Source organism: Hylaeus volcanicus, chromosome 7, assembly GCF_026283585.1.
Source record: "Hylaeus volcanicus isolate JK05 chromosome 7, UHH_iyHylVolc1.0_haploid, whole genome shotgun sequence".
Taxonomy (NCBI): domain Eukaryota; kingdom Metazoa; phylum Arthropoda; class Insecta; order Hymenoptera; family Colletidae; genus Hylaeus; species Hylaeus volcanicus.
This window is the reverse complement of record NC_071982.1, coordinates 5552031-5569823: the sequence shown is the minus strand read 5'-3', so window position 1 is coordinate 5569823 and position 17793 is coordinate 5552031. Positions and strand designations below refer to the sequence as shown.

Below are 17793 nucleotides of genomic sequence, written 5' to 3'. Positions count from 1 at the left end.
TCCCTGCACACTTTCCTCTCCCCCTACCGACGAAATACAAGACTCTGGCGAATATTAGTTTCGACTCATATTACAACGCGGCATAATTTGCGGTAAGACTGTGGGGATGATTGCTTCTCCAAAATTAAGTCGAAACTGTGAAACACATCGTATAATCACGCAACAATTTGATGAAATTGGAGTATGGATCGTATCAACGTGTCTCTTTGATCACTGTCGCGAATTTTCACGTTCCAACTCTCCCCCATGCATCTTTTTCCGGTTAACCGTCGCACCCTTCGTGTTACCGACAGATTTTCAATCCTGTTAAATTATTTCTTTTGTGGAAGCCCATGGATGCAATTTCCTACGCAGATTAAAGTGTCAAGCGGTCCAGGCAAGAAACCCATCGTTGCGTCAAACGTATACGCGACAATTTAAAAAACAACCCCAAAGAAAGTCCGAGAGTGGTGAGGTGACGATTGCAATTTAATTCTTACTTAAGTTGATGTTTAGGGTTTAAATACAACAGGATATATAAAAACGTAGCTACAGCTATGTTTCACGTAACCTAACCTATGCAACCTAACCTAACTAATACCCAGTTTCAAGAGAATTTAAGCGAGGCATTTCCTGCCAGTATGCGGGTGCAAGAGCCATAAACAAGAACGATAAACGACATCAACATAGTGAAATAAGAGGATTATTAATAACGAAGCATTTAACATCGCTCTAATATGTTTCGCAATTTGTTATTCGAGGCAGGGGGAACGAGCAGTATCTGCAATGTAGATCGATGAATTCGAAGGCGCGCGAAAAGGAAATTGGACGAGAGCCTTTCAATGGATCCGTTGACGAATGTGCACCCGCGACCCGTTCTCGATATTTTCCAGCATATTTATGACAGCGCTGAACAAAAGCCGTTACGAGTTACGGGTTTTAGCTCGCGAGAAAGTCACGCGTTTCCTGGTCGATTCCGCCGTCGGTAACGAACATTTAAATTCTTGTTCCACACAATCGTGAACCGTGTAATTGTTCGCCGCCTCGAGGAATTATTTCCATTTCGAGCTGATAATGTTACCAGGCACTCTCGCATGGAGTTAACGTTAGGTCACGTTTCGACTGTACGGGTGACTGATTGTAGATGACACTATAATTAAAATGGGCCTTGGCTCTACAGTGACGTCATATATAGCAGAATTCGATAAATAAACGAATAGTGCACTCCGTACTGTAGAATAAAATTCCTTTACACAGTTATCGACTCACCAGAAAAGGGCGCCTTAACCATGGGACGGACCTAATGCGCGCGGTTGATCCTTTCGCCACTCATAAGCTCATTCTGGCTGGTCCACGCCGTTGCGAGACCAAGAGCGTTCTCCTGTAATCACATCCGAGTGTTTCCAAGCCAGACGGTTTGCTTTCCTCGGCATTCCCGACCCGACGAAGGCATCGTTCATCCCCCATCCCACTGCGAGGGGAGTTTACGTATGCCGGACGTAGTTCCCCGCCGATTCATCAAACGGTCCTCCTCCTTGTCGCTCCGCGCCATTTAAGAAAAGAGCTCCATAACCCCAGCCCAGGAGAAAGAAATGGTACGAGACGGGGGTGAGTCGAGGACTAGATGGGGAGGAACGCCACCCTTACCAGAGGTGTCTCCGTGAGAGTAGCCCCGGAGATTGGAGTCTGTCACTAAGCCAACTATCGGTTCGCCTCTCACGTGTTTCGCCGTCGATGCTGGGATACCTCGGCCCACCCCCTCGGCCCAGCCCTCTCTGTCCTCCTTTTTTCTTCCGGCTACATAGAAAATTGCCAAGGAGACTCGGGATGCGCTGGAACTCGTCTCGATAAAGCGAGAAGAGACCTTGTTGCCAGACAGACTGCCCGCCACTAGGGGCTCCCCTGGTGGGCACTATCCTTTCCTGTGGATGTACCATCCTGTAGACGTATGAGCATCGATCAAACGCTTATCGAAAAAGCTGAGAAAATGTTCCACAATAGAAAACAGCACTGCGTTATGTGTGGCGTTCTTCTTTTTTTCGAGTGAAAATGCATTGCGCGTACCCGGGTTAGGTCTGGGTTAGGTTCTTCCCAGAGAACCCGGGTTATGTGGGGCTTTCCTTGGATGGCGGTCACCTCCCAAGGCCTACCCACTAAAAGCACTCGCCCACCTAAGTTACAAAGGTGATCCGCTTGCTAGTGGACACAAAGGAAGTGCCACAATAACAGCCCACCGTCATCATAAGCTTGACGACAATGACCCCCGCAGCGGAACCGGCTGTATGTGAGAAAACCAACCGTCATCCTGAACAAGGGATGTGCATCAATAGAGCAAGGTTTGGTACTCCCCAATTGCGCACGAGTTGAGACACCGTAGAGGTTCTAACTGGAAAGCCTCGCAGCACTATGCGCAAAGTGCTGGGATTCCCCAGGCTCCCTTGACGAGAAAACCTTCAAACATTCCCTCATGAAGAAAGAACTACCAAGAGTCTACTATGCGCATTCGTTCAAGAATTCGCCATTTACAATAATCTGTCAGCGATGAACCCGAACCCCGAGGGTTCCCCGACGCTCCCGCCTGCGCAATTTGCGTCGCGCCGATGAGCTACCTATGTTGCAGTGGTTCACTCATAAAGGCGCAGTAGAATGTAATTATCTATTCATTTCCCAACTTCGCTAGACTGGCGCCTTGTTTACATCTTAGCTCGGCGCACCAAGTGCACCCGAGGTCTAAACTTGGCGCAAGGTTGCGTTGTTACCACTACGTCAAACGTCAAGCTTCCTCGCTAAAGCAGCAAAATTGCAATAATTAGGAGCCTCCAGGATTCGTATTGCGCGTAATCCCAGTCTCTCGCAGTCGGTATAATCCTCTTTTGGCGAATACTCGCGGCTGTCTCGTTTTCCGTTTGTTCCTGGTCTTCGATAATTAGCGCCTGCCCATTACTGTTTTCCTTCGCTCTGATAATTTCAAAGCGCTCGGTTCATCGACATTCCCGACAGATAATAACCAACCTCTTGCCACGGACACATTTAAGCTTCCCGTTCAAAGAGAGCCGACGACGTGTCCATCTTGTTTGACGTGGAGCTCTCGACAAGGACGGGCAATCTTTCTATGGCGGGTGCAAAACTTGCTGCCGGGCACGGATTCACGGACAGGATATTCCGGCCAGGACTGATACCGCCGATGTACCGGGTACTCCTATGATGAAGCACTATCCCGAAAGTGGTCTGGGATGATGTTATACAAGTGGCGGTTAGACGGAAGCTTCGGTAACGAGTGTTGTGTATTGTTCGCGAACGGGTGGACTGTGGTAAATAAATGCCAGACGGTGGAATGCTGTACTTAATATAGTTTATTTATCTTCGTCTGTTTGTTAAAAGGGAGTTAACTGTGAGCTGGACTAATATGAAACACAGTACCTGTTGATCCGTCAGTTAAACTTGTTTTTACGTATGTAGAAAGGAACGTTCAAAGAAGAAAATTTGACACTGTAGATTTAATTTGAGTATAAACACATATAGATATATGTGCGATGGATTCTGAATCTAGTAGACAATTGGTATCCTTTGGATCTATCAGGCTTTGTATATGGCGTTCCCGTGTCGAATCGTTTAGTATCCACTCTTTGTTTGTACGTGGGGAACAAGCTGAACGGAAAACCGCTCGTGATGTTTCCGAGAGCCAAGAGCGGCGGCGGGGTGGCGCAACTCTTTCAGGCCAAGGGGGCCAAAGGGGTAATTATCTGTTTCTCGGGTCCATTACACCTGAAGGACGAGTGAGGGCTGGCGGGAAAAGCGGCGGGCTGGCGAACGTGACGGGAAATAAGAACAGGTCGAGTGGCAGCCGGAAATTACAGAGTCTACAAGTAGTGAGCACTGTCACTGAAACTGACAATATGTACCTTAGGGGACCGTGCAGTCTCCGAAAGCGAACGCCGAATTCCTGTGGGCAATCGTTCCAGGAATCGCGTATGGGAGCTGTTTCGTTGAACGTGCGACACGTGGGAATCCCCTTTTCGTGTCCCTTGCGCTCGATCGGTCCTTCACGCCTCCGAACTAAAAAAAAAAAATCAATTCTGGATCGGAGGCACGCGGACAATGTCGAGCAATTTTTATTTACTGTGACCGAGCACACCTTGCAACGAAGCTTCTAATCGTTGATTTCGCCGTCTTCGCGTTTAACCGTGAAAGCAGTTCAATGAGCCCTTTGGCGTCGCTCGTTGGCCCGCGGCTGACAATAAAACACCGACGAGAGTTTAATTAATCCTCTTTTTATTAGGTTTTATGGTAATTTTGTTTTCTACAACGGAGCAACGAGGGCTCGTGGCGATTCGGCGTCCATTGAAATTCCAGAATGGGCTGGGGAACGTTTTTAAATGAAACATATCCTTTCAGAGGCGCAGAAAAATTCGGAGCCTCGCGGCAGTGAGATACTGCGAGCCCTGGTTTTATTTAAAATATATGTCAGGCGTTATATCGCATAAAATAAAAAATTTATATATTTTAATGGAATATCTAAACATTCACACGAATAATGCGGCTCCGCGTGTAAATGTAATATAGATGTCAGTCGTAATTGAACGGCAGCCGACGTTCTAAAGGGAACTTTTGAAAAACAGCCATGAACTAAAACAATGCGTGCCGCGTTAACATTTCACAAAACATATCGACGGCTCTCCTACTACCGAGGAATGAATAGGATCTGTTGTAGAAATATAAATATTTCATCGTTCCACTGACGGCATCGTTCCACTCGCGGTTGCCTCAAGCCGACGGGGAATTTTTTAAATAATTCCACGCTACTTTAAACGAATGTAACTGCCGAGAACCGTAAGACATTTATGACGCTTCCATCTAGAAATATCGATGGAGCCGTCGACGTGATTTCATTCGCACCTCGATACACACGCCAGCATTTATTCACTCCGAACGCATTTGACGTTTTCTATAATTCACGTAAAATTCAAATCTCCCAAAATGTTCACCCAGTTAAAAAAAAAAACATGCAAACTTGTTTGACTTGTTTTGAACACAAATTCAGCATCGTTTACGAGCCACACTCGACGCCAACAGAATTTCAATTTGCGCCAACCACGAGGCGAATCGTTTTGAAAAGAACGCGTTCGTGCACGGCTGCTGTATATCCGCAGAATTTTCTAAAATATTGCGGCAATTAGGGCGTGCCCGATGGTACCTCCCGGCTGCAAAAATGCGAAGATGAACCGTGCGCTCTCCGCGTGGCTTCTTCGTCATTCTTTTTTGCGCCTTGCGCTCAATAAGAGCGAGTTTCTACGATTTCGCGAAATTCACCGCGAACACTCAACCCCCTTCCCGTGAATACCGCCACTCCCAGTCGAACTGACTCAGCAGGAGTTTAGAAGGATCGACGGGCCACCGACGCGTCTTTGGTTTCCGCGAAAACTGCGACCTTTATAAATCGCCACGACTCTCGACGCGCGTCAATTGCGAAGCTGCGATTAACTCTGCCTCTCTCCCCCTACGTCGCTTTTCAATTGTATTTTCCCTGAGTTTATTCGGTGAGAATTTCCAGACTCGTCGATTTGTAGAAGCGTGATTTCGATTACTTTCTCGGCCCTCTGTCTGCTTGACTTTCAAACTCTCCAACCCATTTTACCGTTTGTGGAATATGATCCAAGGCATACACTCGTCCATTCAGAACTATCGATCCTTAAGTACATCTCCCACTTGAGAGGCCTGAAGATAACGATCTTCGGAAAATATACCGGGTAAGCGCAACGTACCAAAGTGTACCGATCGTATTTCGCCCCACTGTATCCCGTTCGACAACTTCAAACACGTAGCGAACTCTGTTATTCCGCATTCGAAGGTTCCGGCCACAAAAAAATTTAATACCACGAATGTTTTACTAGAAAATACATTTCGCTGGGCTATAGTGAGATATTAAACTCTCCTTCATTTTTTGCGAGGGAATTTCCGCGAACGGTTTACGCCGCATTGATAACGCGGTTTGCATAAAACAGCCGTTTTATCGGCGCCCCTTGATCCGGCGAATATTTTTGGCCGCTTCTTCTCCAACAAAAATTTGCAATCTGCCCAATAAAAATGAAGCATATCGTACCCATTGCGACCGGTGAAATATGATCCAATAATGCGATCGTCTATCATGTCGCAGGGCGCCGCATTGATACGACGTATCCGCGACGTGATATCGCTTAGATGAGGAACGAATTTCCCTGTAATCGTCCAACGAAATCCCCACTTAACGCCGCGAACCAGATATAATTTATTCGAATTTCGCCGCACCTGGAAATATTCCTTCGACGCTCCAAAGCTGTTAGCTGTGGCTCAAACGTAACCGAGGACGACTCTTGCAAACTGAAACTTTCAAGTTTTTAAGTTTTGATAACTGTCACAGTCGTTGGACTACTTGAAGCAGATAGATGATCCCTTTCTGGTACGGAGACGAGTTTATTTAAGCAAGTTTATGTTTATGTTAAATGTAACTGAAGTAGGTGGAGGCAGAGAGTACCCGATTGGTAAGGTTGAGCACTCTGTAGGCAAAGTGAAGCGCTCTGTCGCTAATGCAAAGCACTGGGTCGGTAAGAGTCGGCAATGTAGAATGATCTGTAGACAAGGTGAAAGGCTCTGTCGCTAACGTAGAACACTGCGTCGGTAAGAGTCCGCAATGTAGAATGTTCGATCGGTATCAATCGAAACACATAGAAAGTGGCACGGAATAACCAAGAGCATCCTGGTTTAGGTACCCTAATTGATAGGAGTCGTTTGCTACAGGCACGTATTATAGCCATACAATCATGCTCCAGAAACATACCAAATTACTTTCATTTGCAGCATTCTACGATTATCCAAGGCGCGGCATATGGTGGGTCCTGCAGCAGCTCACGATTTAACAATCGTGCCACACGCTACGCCCCAGCATTTAAGGGGTTAAGGACTCGATTCGACCCGGAATGTCTCACACGCGGCGCCAGACTCTCAACAGGAAAAGGGGAACCCGTTTAGCGTGGCCACTTTTTTCGCCGGCAGCTCGCGCACTCGGCTATTTTCCGCGAGGCATTGTCCCCGTTTCCTATCCGCGGTTCTCCAGGCCAGGAAACATTTAATTATACCTCTTTCTTTGTCGCTTTTCGCTGCGCTCTTCCCATCGTCCCCGCCCCCTCCCGTTAAATTTTCATGCTTACCCCGTCCTCTCTTTTTCCACGTTCACGATACGCATTCATGACCCTCTTCTTCTCACTGTTACGCGTTATTGCTTCAATCATTCCGCTCTGGAGATTATCTCCGACGTTGGACTCTCCCTCTCTCTCTCTCTCCCCTTCTCAGATTTTATTAAACTCCCGTCGCAATTGCATTTGCATACTTCTTGCCATCATCCCTTTCTTTACTTTCGTAGAATTCCCGTCGCTGCCTCGCGTTATTTACTCCTCGTTACTTCCCCTTCCGAGTTACGCCGCAATTCCCCGGTTCCGCGAAACCTCCTCGACGGATTTTTCTAAATTCGAGTTGCTTCTTTTCAAGCGTTCCAGCGCCGTCATCCCTCGCCGCCACGGTCTCGTTAAAATCCGTTCTGGACGTTGGCGACTCCGTTGCCACTTCCTCGGTGGGGCTATCTCCTCTCCCGTCCCTTCTTTTTCCGCTTTTTCGATGAGTCATCCCATTGGCTGAGTCGAGGTCTTCTCCCTCTTTTTAAACGAGGCGACACTGACTCCGTTTATTGGCTCATCTTTCGATTTCCTGGCGTCTCGGTCCCTGCCATCTTCGCGTCTAGATTCTTACCGACGGAGCGCCGTTCTACATTGCCGACTCGCTATGATCTGCATTAGCGACAGAGTGTTCCACCTTGACGACAGAGTACTTTACCTTACCGATCGGTACCGAACACAAACGGATAGCTATTTAAATACTATTTCCCTGAATTGAATGGGTGTCACGCAGCTGAGGAATTAATCGCGGCACGATACGCCGACTGCATCTTCGATTCCATCGAGCAGCGGAAGCGAGGAGATCGCGGGATAAAGGTAAAGCGCAGTCTGGATTTGCGCGGAATGCAGCTTCCGTTATCGGGACCTTTCTACTCGACTGGCAAGTTCCGTAAAAAATAAGTATTGCATTCTTCATCGTGCAAGCGACAGGTTGTCTATAAATCTCTCCCGGTTCCGTCGAAGACGGCGAATCCTCTTTACCCGCGGATCAGGAAATAGCGAGGATAAAAGACGAGGAAAGGGCTCGCTGTTGCGTCTCCCATCACCAGTGCTCGGCTTAATTTTGATACTGTATCGACTTCCGGATCTCTCTTCCGTCACACCAGGCCTTCGCCTCGCCCTCGTCCCTGCATCCAGGTTGATGGAGTAGAGAAAGAGGCAATTATGGCCACGATGGCTTCAGAAACTATCCTCTTATACGTTCGATAGACATTTCAGATGATGCACTCTTATCCTGGAAAGTCTCCGCCGCCCATCGACCCGCGGCAAGTTGGCGAAGATAACGCTCGAATCGTTACGTCAAATCGTTTGCTCAATCAGCCTGTTGCATTATGAAGGAGTACACTGCGGAGACGAAATGTAGACGAGTGGCGACGCGGGAAAGTTCTTAATTAAATATGTTCAACGGGCTCGAGGAAAAGAGTTCAGAAATCGTAAGGTGTATGGTGGTCGCTGAACTCTGCGGGCTCTAGTAGAGGGCAAGAGTGATAAACTGCCTTCTTTTTTATAGTGTAACGAATAGATACATACTTTGGAGCTCCAGCGAGCCGGATGAGCCAATATCGTCGAAGTACCTGCTCCAATTAGAGGCTAGGCGATCCCGTTCGCAAACAGCAGCTCGATATTCGCGACCGAATAAACATTTGCCTTGCGTGGAGTTCTTATTAGCCTCAGAAGCCCCATGATTCAAGGATACCGGGAAATTAATAAACTTCCTGATTAAATCTCGCGCCGAACACGCCTATTTAGTTAAACGTTCGGAGTCGCCGGTCCTAGTCGCCTATTTTGGAGTGTAACCAAGTCATGGGACAGGTAATTAACTGCTCTCTACACCTTTCACGCTTCCGCCTCTCGTTCTCTTTCTTTTTCGGGCTGGAACTGGAAGCATTCCTCGAAAGTTCTTGCTTGGGAGTATGTGGCCCCGGAGGAATCCTAAAACGGCTGAAGGATTAGTTACTGAAACGTGTTCCAGAGTAATCCGAGAGCGGGAAGACTCGTTTTATTGATCAGAAAGGATCGCTTCCGAGAAAAACTGTTTAAATACCACAGGGCGGTTGGAGGAAACCTCGATAATTGTCCGAAAATGGCGCTGGAGGTAATACACAATGATTAATCGTAAAAGGGCCCACATAAGACACTCAAAGTACTTACTCTTTTGGAATTCCTAATTTCGAGAGACACTAGAATGGATTTATAGCGAAATTAGGACAACGGCGGACGAACCAGCCGAACGAAGCAGCCATTACAGTCGAAGCGGTAATTGAATATCAAGGACAAAGCGGGTTGCATTAATGCAGGGCCGAAATGTTATTTTACTTTCGAAATCAAATCTGACCGGTAGTCTCTTATTAGCCGCGAGCATCCCTCCTTCATACCTCGCTTCCCTCTCGCATAACTCGGTGGAGTTGGAACGCGTTTCATTCGGAATCTCTGATTATTCTGCTCTTACTACTTGCGGCTGACTTGTCGTTTCTTGTTCCACTTGGGCCACGGTTGAACGCTGCAACTTCCAGGAAGTTTATCGCGCTGGAGTTTGGGGGTGGGGGGAGGAGGGGATGCGATTGAAAATCAATGGGATCCGTCAGTGAAACTGACGCGAAAACTTTGTCGAGAGGCAGATGGAGAAAACGGTAATGCGAAGAAAGTATTTGCGTTAATAAATGCGATTGCCGGATTTCGCCGCTTTGATCTCGCGGGTAAATCGAATTATCTTTCCCCGCTGAATCAAAATCTCAAATTGATATTTGATTTCAACAACCGCGTCTCACCGACGTCTTACATCTTAAGCGCTCGCGTGCTGCTTGTTATTGATTTTATATTACACGCATCTGTGCACCTGGATTTCCCATGATGAGCGAGTGAAACGTTTCAGCTGTCCGACCTACGGGGATCATTTGTCTGAATTGTTGAAATGAGTTTGTAGTATGTAGTAGACAATAGCAAAGCAATAGAACTATCCTAGACCAGCTAGTTCAGTAACGAAGATTGCCTTCTACTCGAACTTAACCTAGGGCGAGTTATCCAACTGAACAATCCATCATCAAAGGACAACGTTTGGCTTCAGTTAGACCATCCAGCGATGAGTAGCCAACCTTTCGGTATGTTGGCCACTGGAAAGTATTGTCCCTTTTTGGGCGATTGGCGAGGGTGCCCTAAACTAGAGGGGACTGAGGAGATAGCGTTTACCGGAAATGCGTGCGGGTGGAGGTGTCGCCATTCCGCGACAGCGAATTGAGCTGCCTCGCCAACTATCCAGCAAGGGACAATATGTCGTTGACGTCCACAGGCCCTTCCTAATGCCCACGCAGTGGGACACCTATTGTATATTGCTCAGGAGTTTCACACAATCCCCGGTTTTCCCCAAAAAGTCAAAGATGTCTTTAGAATATTGGTAGATGCACTGTCGAGAGCCTCGTGGCATAAAATTCACGATTAGCTCAGAGCGCAGCGATGGATGAGCGACTGGAGGATTCTCCTCTCGCCACAGGATGGTCGAGAGGAATCGAATCGTTGTTCGCGGACGTAAAATAGCGGGGTCGTGATCCCTCATCGGGATCCACGGATGGGAAAGATAATCAATCGGGGAGGAGGGTGAACGGATATCTTATCAAAGTTGGCCCATCTTCCGGAAACTTGCTACTCGTCGTGGGTGTACGGGCCCGTGTTCTTCGCATTGCGAGGAATCGGAGACAGGCCAGGGCGCGGGGAGGCGATCGCGAGCGACGAGGACGTGCAGACGACCTCAAAGGACTAAGGACGAGGAAGGCTAGAGGGTCGCCCTAACTTTCGCGTCTGTGTGCTAGCGGCGCTGCCAGGAGGAACTTTGTCGATCAGAGTTGCGAAGGAGAACCCGGTTATATCGACGCTGTCTGCCTGTAGATATACCTGGAGGGACGACGAGGACCTATGTAACGGTCTCCCTTCCACACGTCACTTTGTCACATCAGGGAGCAAGAGGGGCAGAGCCGGGTGTGCACGAGCGAGCATCAGAGACAGAGAGTTGCGCCGCGGGTTATCGAAGCCCTTGCCTTTTGCTCGCTGGATCATCCCACCGATGACTTCCCGGTACTTCTAACAGTGGCTGGTAATTTTGAAGAGAGGATCAGTGCCCCAGTGCGCACCGTATCCGAGGGACGTGCAAATAGAGGCTACCTTGCATATCGCACAAACAAAGACGTCTCGGGCCACGCCTTCCGAGGAATTAATCATCGAGAGGCTTCTGTTGATTATCAACCTAACTGGTTCATATACCGAGTGGGTAGGTCCAAGCTACCGTCTAGCTAAACCTGGAATCTCCCTTGATCCTTAATCAACAACAATTTCTCCTTTGCAAATTGCGGACAGTAGACATTGAGATTCTTCACGTTCCGCTGTAATTCAACCGACGAGGATTACACTTCAGCGTAAAGTCTACGAACTAAGCAAGTGGGCGTCTCAAACTCCAAGCATTCCCCGTGCCTCGATATAATTCCCATCTGGAAACGGAGCGCATTCCTTTGACTTGAGAGTAGATCCAATTAAAAATGAAGAACCGAGTGACAGTGAACGCGACAACCAGTGAGCTTGGAAGTGCTGGAACACGATTAACCCTTCCGTTGTAACACGGCAACGACGTCGGTCCGTGTAACTCGTCGCGACGACGGATGGATCAACACGTGAACAGAGTTAATAGGAGTGCGGCGACGCCTTCCACGCTAACCGCTAGAGGGCAAGCGTCCGGATCCCTTTTCCGCAAGTGCTCGGTGCCTGTGTGAGCAGGAGTGACATCTGGAAGTCCTGGCGTCTAGGAGTCCGCTAGATAACCTTACTAGTAGACTCGTTCTTCCTTCCGCTTTGCGTCCTTTGTTTGATCGTCCCAAGAGCATCGGGGAAATTACTGGGCTAATGGGAGTTGCTTGGTCAAACTGGAATTTTCCGGAGTCCCTGATTAAGGGCAGGGGTGTGCGCCTGAAATAAAAAAATTGCACTCGTTAGTCGGGAACACGAGCACCCTGGCTGGCTCGTGAAGTAACCGTGAACGGTTCGTGAAGTAGCACGAAATGGAAGAAACAAACATTTCCAAGTTATCGAATAAATTTAACGAACCGCTGGCGAACTCGAAAAGGCTTCTTGTCGGAAGGCGTAGCTCCGGTTCCCCTCATTATCGGTGCTTTCGGGAATATATAAAACGGCGTTTACGTGACAACTTGACATCGTTCGGTCGCGCACAAATTACATAGGGCTGGTTACGAGGCACGTCCAAGATGGCGGACATTGTTTCGTTCCAACTGCACGCTTCTAGAACGAGTAGCCCGTCGAAGCCTACCTGTGGCGATAGAATGACATCATGGCTGGAAGTGTAAGAATTCAGACTATATAAACTACAAAATAACACGTTACTGCGAACAAGCGTCCCATTGTACGTCGCTTTTCGTCTTTCTTATCGCTTTTCAGGAGCACCCGTCGCCGCGAGGAGTTTCTGACGGCAGAGCTCTAATCTTTATTCATTATTTTCATTTAGTATCTCGTTCGTGGGCGAATGAAATCCCCTACGCCGACGGTCCACTTACTCAACGTCCGACTTGATGCGGCTTGTCCCTGTTTCCTTAATATTCGCCGGCACAACGCCTCTTTCCGTTTCCTCCGAATACTTCCAAGCGTAATACCCCGAGGGATTATTCCACGGTTTCCTCTTCGCGGCGACGCCCTCCCGGTGGCACTGTGTAAGCGATGCGCCGGAAAAATTAAAGTCATCGAGACCGAAGCGAAAAGAACGTAATCCTGGCCCCGTTCTAATTAGATCACGCGGCAACTCGTCCCAGGGAAGCTGGCAGCTTTTCCAAACGTGTAAATTCCGCGATTAAAGGGACTCAATAAAATTTTCGTGCCACGCATCGGGCCATTAGAAGAGTTTACACCGAAGGAGCACGAAAGTTTCAGCTTATCGGGTCTTCCCTTCCGCCTGGAACCCCCCAGAGTCGAACTTTGCAAATGGGGGAGCTTCGTTTACCCCGCTCCAACCATCCCCTTTCTCCTCCTTGTCCGAGTTTCTTTGAATTCCACTTGCCCCGCGACAATGACTTAAGTTTCATTCCTTTCGGATAGTTCTCGACCCCGCCTGTTTCCCTGTCCTGTCCGCTGTGTAATTTGCGCTTATCGACTTTCGGCCCGATCCGCTTTTTCCAAACAAATAAACGGCCGGCGCGGACTCCCATCGAACGACCTGAAATGGACAGTGTTCGAAAATGGCTGGCTACGGTACTCGTCGCAAAACATTAATTTTTATTTGACGTCCACTTGTGCGTAGTTGGTCATTTAATTCGCAAGCGGTGGGAAGTTGCGAAACGTATGAATGTTGAAGCGAGGAATATAGGTCGCCTAATTTACGTTGCTTCATCCTTGTTTAGTTTGAGTGATCAGATTTCGAAATACAGTGAATCCACTCTGAGTGGCGCGGTAATTCCCCTCTAAAAGACGCGCAGTTATCTCCACCGCTTTTCGAGACTGCTGGCTTGGAACGAGTCTTGGCGTTAGGTCGCCATCTTTTGATTAAGAAGACAGGCAGAAAGTTTTACAAGACCCTTTGCAGGCCTTTGTGTCAGTGCACGGCGAGTACCTAAACTAGTGGCGCCACTAGTTCTACGATAGCGCCACTAGACCCACTATGGCGCCGCTGGGACAAATCCATGATTTACCTCTGTTAATAGGTGTCTCCTCTCTCTCTACGTGTATTTACCGAATAAACTGGGCGTTTAAGGATCTCCCACGCGCAATTACCGTCCCGGTTAAGTGACGTAGAGCCTTAATATCGAAGGTATACGAGCGCTATGATAAAAAAAAAAACCTAATAACGCGGCGCAGTAATTCCTAACGGAGCTGTCACCGCCCCACGCTGTGAGATTCAGAAACATGTATTTACTTTACGCGCCATTAGCCTGATGCGCGGGGGGCAATTGTTACGCGTTAATTATACGGCTTCGAAACGCAATTACACTTGGAAAAGTTCCCATTAAAAAGTTCAGAATACTGCGCGGCCGTGTTGGTGAAATGTCCAATGAAAGTTGGGTATCGATCCAGAGATCATCGCAATTAAAATAAATGTCACGGGCGAAGGATTATCGATAAGCTCCGCCAACGAAATGACCTGGAAACTCCGAGGAAAGGTTTACGAGTTCTTTTCAATCGTCAGTGGCCAATAGGTACCTAACCTAACTGATGCATTTCGGGAAACATGGTCGGGAAGATTGCTTTATCAATCATTTCGATACGAACATACTGGTCATTTAATTGACGTGACCATCAGGTAAGCTAAACTTCTCTTTTAACTGAACTTTCCTTCCATCCTATGTACGTTTTAGCCTGATGCGATAACTATGGTTGGCCAACGAAGAAACCTTCGAGGACGTCCGCAAGAAGGATCCATCCGGTTGATTTCAGATTGATAACCGAGGCTGTGGCGGCTTCGACGGTCGAGTTAAAGCTGCGCAACGTGGAACTGGCGCACATATGGAAGGGAGCTGGATGAGTTTGCGATTAAACGCGATTATGATTAAGGATAATTGAGTTTCGGCGCGGGAGTTCCCGTCGACTCTGAGTCCCTTCGCAGCTGGCGCCGTTATATCGAGTTCCTGTCGTCAGCCAGCGCACACGGTCGACCTACAAAATGCTTTAGGTCATCCGGTTTCTCTAACGTGTACCAAACACGTCCCCTTGTTTTTTACATTTTGGACTGCACGCGCTGTAACAGCTATGACAATCACCTCACGATGAAAAATGTCGTTTCATAAGTCGTATCGATAACAACACATTATTATTATTGTTGCTTGAAGAGAACACAAATGAACTTTGCTCGCAACACCACAATTTGTTATAGAAACACAAAACTTACTATTATTTAACACGTTCACGCCGGTGTGTACCACTAGTGGCTCGCGCTTGCGTGTGTATCAGATGGCGTGTACCTCTGCGCCGCCCCATGGCGAGAAACACAAGCAGCAGCGCCGGCAACACTAGCGCTCTTACGGTAGCTTTGCGTACTAACGTAGAGCCGCCGGCATTAGCTCTATAATTTTCGTGGTACACCACTGTAGTATACCCGGATGGTTAGTTTAAAAAATCTAAATTCAAAAACAGGCAATAAAACAATAATAACGCAAAATCAAAGACGTAGCGACGAAGTACGAAGCCAATCGCAATATCCACACTCGTTTACGTTCTTCAATCATCGCACAGAGAGTGTGGTACCGGCCATTAAAGTATTGACCACACAACTTCCGGCGCCCTGCGTCCCTTACCTTAGTATCGTAATAATTGAGGCAAGTTATAAGAAAAAGGCGCCTTCTTCTACAGCGGTGCATCTCAGAGAAGAAGCTGCGCAGGACAGTCGAGCATCAAAATGCAAGCTACGAAGGCTTTCCTGATGCAGACTAATGCAGTCTCTACCCTCTTGACAATGAAACAGGGAAGACACTGCGTTCGCTGGGGAGCAGAGTCTTGGGCTAACTTTAATTCAAAGACTTGTGCAACGAGTTCTGTCTCCGTCCAAAGAAATATCTTGGTGTACAGAAGTAGAGAGCGCCCCTTTAATTATGAAACACTATTCCCCTTCGCGCGATCCTCGGCACCTATCCTCTCCGTTTGGTTATTTATCCCCGCACGTGCGATAATAAATACCCCCGGCACGTATGTAGGGACATGTGTATCCAACGTTCAATTCCGTGTCTCATAAGTTCCCGCAGGGTGACTCACTCGCTAATGAAGACTACCACCCTCCGTTCCACGGTGGACAATGCAATTGGAATCGCTCTTCGGGGATCCCCGGCTCCTTTCCCAGACACATAGGGTTACGGGAAACGCTGTAACGGATCCCCAGGGACAGCTAGCGAAGACTGCGCGATCCTCCATCGCTATGTTCCATCCAAGTGGCTTTCCTCCCGCGATAAGAATTCCGAAAGTTCGGCCTCGTGTACCCGCCAACGGTTGGCTGGAGAAATTACGACATAATTGAGATGAACGATTCCCTCCGTTCCGCGAGAGGAACTCTCGTTTTTCCCTTCGCGTATGCACGGGATTCGTTCTCCCAACGCGGGAGCCTCCAATTATGTTGAACGGCGACACGGGACGGAGGTCCTCGATAAGCGTGTAAACCATTGAACGCGCTGCGAGACCGGTTAATTATCGCGAGATCGATACCTCGGTTGGCGAGCCACGAAATCCCATTGAATTTCCGGCTGTATCCCCGTACCTCGTCGGTGGTAAAAGCAAGCAAACGCATGGTCAAGTCTGGCCGCGTTAGCGGAACGATTCTTTCGCCGAAGTTTGGAATTCCGTGTACTGATGAAATTGGACGCAAGATTAACGCCCCATTCGCCTCGAGATCCGACCCATTCGGGGCACACAGAGAGCAGCTAAAGTCCGGCAGGAAATCCCAAAGTTATAGAGGGAACGATACTGTTTCTCTCGTTAAGTGCTGGATTCCCGTAACGGTCCCACCTCTCCTCCCTATCCCCCTCCTCCCTTCCAACCCATCCGAAAGTTAGTTTCAACAGTATCAATCGCTTAGCTGTAATCGGACAGTGACCACTGTTGCTTTGCCCAGAGACATCGATACCACACCAACCGTGAATCTTTATGAAACAATTTACCGTGTACCCTAAGTTAGTTACGTAATTAAGCTCGCTAACTGACTTCAAGGGCTCTGTATCAAGGCGTGATGTTCATGTACCTAGATCCCAGGACGCCTCTGTATTTGTATTCGTTGAGTAAATGGATCAAAGCTCGGCTGGTGATTACTTTAACCTAAAGCAAGGACTTGTCTTGCAAGGACTTGTCTTCTTTAGCAAGGTTAGGAGTTGGAACCAGAGTCTTTGCTAATGTAGTGGAAGACTCTGCTAGTCCAGATGTCCAGGCTTCTTTGGCAAGGCTCATTTGCTTCTTCATTTTTCTAGACTCAGGTGATATCAAGGGTGTAACCCTACTGGAGACGAGCCAACCCTGCCTAATGATCGGGGTAAATGGGGTTTGAGCCATTGGGGATACCTTCGAGTCCTGCCACACCAACCTGAAGTATTCCCCAGTTATTCACCGACTCTACAGCATGCTTCGCAATCATTAGATTTCGTACTGCTCGATAAAAAGCATGGAGAGGGAAATAAGAGGTAATTAAAATTTATCTGGAACTTGAAAACCAGAACGATGTAGACCGATATGAAATTAAAGAATACGATTGGAACTCTGGTATACTTCGACAAATTTATTCTAAGCAACACGAATTACCTTCCTACCTTCTTTCCATTTATGTGATCCTAAATTAGAAGACAAAGTAATGGATATTAAACTTCCAAGTGTTCCTTGAGTATACCTTATTACAGTATATTAAGTGAAAATGCTTCAAAGATAATTAATAAGCAATGATTCTTCTTCGCAATTTAAGCAATTTATTTTCCTTCAACTAGGTAAGTATTGAAGTAAACGTTTACGACTTTCAACGAAGTAAGAGTTAACGTAAAGGTATCGTTAATATGCGGCGCAAATAAATTATTAAAAAAACGCGAGAAATAAATACGATAGATACGTTAATGAACAAAAGTTTAAGTAAAGTATAATAACGGTGGATTAAATAATAAAGATG

At 47.6% G+C, this 17793-nt stretch overlaps 1 long non-coding RNA gene across 2 annotated transcripts in view; it reads left to right on the top strand.

Moving 5' to 3' along the window:
• LOC128879185 (uncharacterized) overlaps positions 1-17359 on the top strand; it is a 190937-nt gene extending 173578 nt beyond the window's left edge. For both annotated transcript variants that reach the window (XR_008457579.1, XR_008457578.1), the window contains one exon: positions 17111-17359. This is a non-coding gene — a long non-coding RNA (uncharacterized LOC128879185). The remainder of the gene's footprint in view (positions 1-17110) is intronic.
• The last annotated feature ends 434 nt before the right edge of the window (positions 17360-17793 follow it).